We start from the raw sequence: 4,710 nt of genomic DNA on the forward strand, positions 1-4,710 counted from the left end.
ATCCTCGTATACCTGTTTTTATTGTATAAACCTTACTCTCCCCCACCAAGTTTTCCATGATTGGTTAATAAAGATGCCTACATTCTGTAGCTATGCAGAAGAGAGGTAGGCGGGACTTGGGTACCCAGGCTTGAGGTCCGTGGCAGAGACTTTGAGGAGGGAGAAGAGAGAGGAAGATGAAGGAAGGACTCGCCATGGGGTAAGTAGGCGGAGAGCATTGGCTATGAAGGCCAGCCTGCTGGAGTAGGAGTGGCCTGAGTGGAACATGGCAAGTGATGTCACAGGGTTAGTGACAGGGAAATGGATCATATCTGCAGAGTTCTAGTGTTTTTAAGGTTTATTGTAAATATGAAGGTTTGTCTTTTATTTGGGAACTGAGTGATCAAAGGTGGAGTAGAATGCCCCCCCCCCCCATAACATTTACCACAACAAAATTAATCATTTGCTAACATCTGGATTGGAAGTATCCCCAATGGCCCACACACCGAAGGCCTGATCTCCACTCTGGCACTATTGGGAGGTGAGAGAATGCACTTTAAGCGGCAGGACCCAGGGCAAGGTCTTTGGGTCACTGGAGTGTCATCTGACACTAACAGTGAGCAGCCAGCTGCCTTTCCTCTTTCTCTTTTCATTCTCTCATGACCTGAGATGAACAGTCATCTCTTGACACAATCCTGCCGTCACAGGCTGCTGAAAGAATCTTTCCTTCTTTTTAACTCAACTGCTTGAGGCATTTTGTTACAGTACCTCAAAGCTGACTGACGCATAATTTGAAGATTGTCACTCAGTACACAAAAGCTACTATAGTGCCCATTATACAGATGAGGACATTGAGGCTCGTTAAGGTAAGTAAAGCTGGGTGTGGTGGTTCATGCCTTTAATCCCCGAATTTTAGAGGCAAAGGTGGGCAGATCTCTGTGAGTGCAAATCTAGCCTGGTCTATGTAGTGAGCTCCAGGACAGTCAGAGCTACACAGTGAGACCCAGAGGTGGAGTGGGGTAGGGTAGGTCAGAATATGACCTCAAGTCTCTGATTGTGAAAGCTCGCATTCCTTCTAACACAGTTCTGGGTGGCAGCCATGAGATTCGGTTCACATAAAGTGATCCAAAGTAGATAAAGTTCAGAAATGGTCTGACATGGTCTTCTTTTTGTTTTCCTCGTCTCCTGACCAAAAATTACTGAATCGGTTGCCTGTCTTGTGACTGTCACCAAAACTCCTAACACAAGCGGTTTAAATGGTATCAGCCCATCTTAGTGAAGGTAACGGAGGAGTTCATGGCAGAGGGACTAGGTGGCCGGGGCTCTCCACCTCACTGACTCCAGGAGCAGGGTCTGGGTCGGGGAGCTAGCAAGGTCCAGAAGAGGGAACTGCCCTGGCCTGCTTCTGACTTTTACATAGAGCCCCTCACATCCCAAGGGTCCGAAAACCTTGCAACAGCGCCACCAGCTGGGGAGCAGTATGCAAACCCAGGAGCCCACAAAGGACATTTCAGACTCAAAGATGACTATAATTACCGATGATTATCAAGAAGGGTGAGCCTTGAACAATATGTGGGTGTCCCTCGGGGCAACTTTACTCTGACATCAGAGGCCACGGCTGCAGGAGTTTTAGGAAGCAAAAAGGCAAAGATATGCCAAATCAATGAAATATGGCACGCACGCCAAAAACTGACCACAAAGTCAAACATCAGACCTTCTGAGCCTAGTTGTATTTCTGAACAGTGTTTGGCCAGCCGAGAAAGTAACTCGTTTCATGGCGCCATCTTCATGTGTGAGTCCCGCTTCGTTCTTATTTGTCCCCACTCCACACTGCCTTCCCCACGACCCCTCCTCCCAACCTCTCTCTCTGGTCTCTTTTTTTCCAATTAGTGCCTCCTTCTGCCTTCCTACATGTACTTCAGTGCCCCCTCTATCTCTAACCTCCCTCATGACCTTTCCTTCTATCTCATAATCTTCTTTCTAGTGACACACACGCGTGCTCACACATACACACGCGCACATGCACACATGTACACACACGCACAACACACACACTTTTAAATATAGGCTCTGCATGCATTAGGGGAAAATATGCAATGATTTTCTCTTTGACCAACCTGTTTTGCTCAACCTAGTGACTTCTAGTTGCATTCATTTCCCTGTGATGCCTTGATTTCATTTTTTTTTTTTGGTTCTTTTTTTTTTTTTTCGGAGCTGGGGACCGAACGCAGGGCCTTGCGCTTCCTAGGTAAGCGCTCTACCACTGAGCTAAATCCCCAGCCCCTTGATTTCATTTTTGTTTATGGATGCATGATCGTCTGTTGTGCACACACCACATGTCCATTCATCTGTTGGTGCACATCAAGGCTGGCTATTGGGACTCGTGTGTAAGTACACGTGTACCTGAAAGTATCTGTGTAGACCACATTATACACCCAGGAGTGGTATGGCCGGGAGGTTCTACGTTTAGCTTTTTGAGGAACTCTATATTGATCCCCACATTTATGCTCCCACCAGTCACATAGAAGAATTTCTCTTTCACTATATATTTGTTTTCTCTGTGTTAGCGTTTCTGACTGGGGCAAGTCAGAATTTCAAAGCTGTTTTAAGACGCATTTACCGGTTGGTTAAGGATGTTGAACTCTTTCTTGGGTCTATATTGATCATCTGTATTTTTTTTTTTCCTTTTAAGAACTGTCTAGGACTGGAGGGATGGCTCAGTGGTTAAGAGCACTGACTGCTCTTCCAGAGGTCCTGAGTTCAATTCCCAGCCACCACACGGTGGCTCACAACCATCTGAAATGGGATCTGATGCCCTCTTCTGGTGTGTCTGAAGACAGCGACAGTGTACTTGTACGTGCGTTTACTGCAGAATCTTCTATTCTATTCCACAGGTGGGTGTGTCTGTTTCTGTGCCAGCACCATGCTATGCTTTTGTTGTGGTGGTGCTGGTGCTGGTGGCGGTGGGTTTATGGATCCGTGATACACTTTGCAGTGAGGTATGGTATTGTGGTACCATTAGTACTGCTTATTCTGAAAGACAGTTAAGCTAGTTATTTTGAGTCTTTGGTACTTCAATACAAATTTTGTGAGTTTTCCTTTTAGTTCTATGATAACCCATTTTGATTTAGAGTTTATTTCTTAATTGATTACCATTGGTAACAGAAATTATTATTATTATTATTATTATTATTATTATTATTATTATTATTTTGCCATCAAGTCACCTTGTTGAATTTCGTCTTCAAGTTGGATGACTTTCTTGCAGATATTTTAAAATTACTGTTCATCACCCTCAAAAACTTTTGTTTCAGTGTTTTATTTCATTTTGACAGTTTTATTTCTTTTGTTTCAGTTTCCTCTTTTCCCCTTCATCTTCCCTCCCTTCCTCCCTCCCTCCCTCCCTTGCTTCCTCCCTTTCTTTGCTTCTGTATGAGCACTGACTGATTCTGTTTTAATTTGAGTACACTGGGAAGCACCTCTGAGTTCAAGATCAGTCTCTAAGAGGTCTTTAAAGGGGGCTGGGGATTTAGCTCAGTGGTAGAGCACTTGCCTAGCAAGCTCAAGGCCTTGGGTTCGGTCCCCAGCTCTGAAAAAAAAGAAAAAAGAAAAAAGAAAGAGGTCTTTAAAGACTGTTCTGGCATTTGTAAGGGGAGGTGGTAAGGAAGCAAGACTGAGACGTTAAGCCAGGGCTCAACCTTAGCAAAGAGCACACCTGATGCCATGGCTCAAGCAGGGACCTTTGTCCTCCAGTCTCGACATGTCATTCGACCTCCCTGGACACGACTGACTTAGCTGTCCTCTTTGGCCATGGCAATTCCCATAGAGTCTGACTGTTCTGGGCTGTCTGCCAATAGCACTCCAAAGAGCAGGGGAACATGTCCTTCATTCCTGAGCAGAGTTCTGGGTCAAGAACTCCAAGCCCATTCTAATTTCCCTTCTTTTATTGTGATAAAGCACTATGGCCAAACACCCAGTCAAGGAACTCACTCACAGCCAAGAAAGTAGAGAAAAACCATGGAGGACCACTGCTTGCTGGCTGGTGCACACTCAGCTCACCTCCTCATAGACCCAAGAACCAGCTGCCCAGGGAATGATGCCACCCACAGTGGACACTCTTACATTAATTAAAAACCAAATCATTTCCTCACAGACCAGTAAAAACAGTCACTCAATCTAGACACCTTTTCCCGAGCAATATTAGACTGTGTCAAGTTGACTATGCTAACTGTAACAATTCCATGCTTGCTTTTATAGCATAAATACTAAAACTGTAACAGTACAGAGTAGATTGGTGTGGCCCCCTAGGCAAGGATGATAGTCAAACTTATGGAAGTGTTTCGTATTTTTATACCTTTAAACAAAGGTTATTCTCGACACTAATCAGAAAATCTGTTTGCATAGAATGATCATGAATGCAGAGGAGACTCATGGCTACCCAAGATGTTGAGAATAAATGATAGACAAGGGTTCAACTCTAAACAAGGCATTTACATCATACCGTCTAAGGCTTAGCCATCTCTGTAGCCCCAACACCCTCCTTAACAAAACAGTCCAATGTCTATGTAGTTGTTTCCTTGTGATTACACAGCTGGCTGGGAGTTGTGGTGCATGGTATGTGTGTGTGTGTGTGTGTGTATGTGTGTGTGTATGTGTGTGTGTATGTGTGTGTGTATGTGTGTGTATGTGTGTGTGTATGTGTGTGTATGTGTGTGTGTATGTGTGTGTGTG

The 4,710-nt window shown here is 44.6% G+C and overlaps 1 non-coding gene across 1 annotated transcript; it reads left to right on the forward strand.

The window, feature by feature from the left end:
- Positions 1 to 4,220: 4,220 nt before the first annotated feature.
- LOC120098056 (U6 spliceosomal RNA) lies at positions 4,221 to 4,329 on the forward strand. Its single transcript, XR_005495983.1, has one exon. It is a non-coding gene; the product is annotated as a U6 spliceosomal RNA (small nuclear RNA).
- The last annotated feature ends 381 nt before the right edge of the window (positions 4,330 to 4,710 follow it).

Source organism: Rattus norvegicus, chromosome 17, assembly GCF_036323735.1.
Source record: "Rattus norvegicus strain BN/NHsdMcwi chromosome 17, GRCr8, whole genome shotgun sequence".
NCBI classification, from domain to species: Eukaryota; Metazoa; Chordata; class Mammalia; order Rodentia; family Muridae; genus Rattus; species Rattus norvegicus.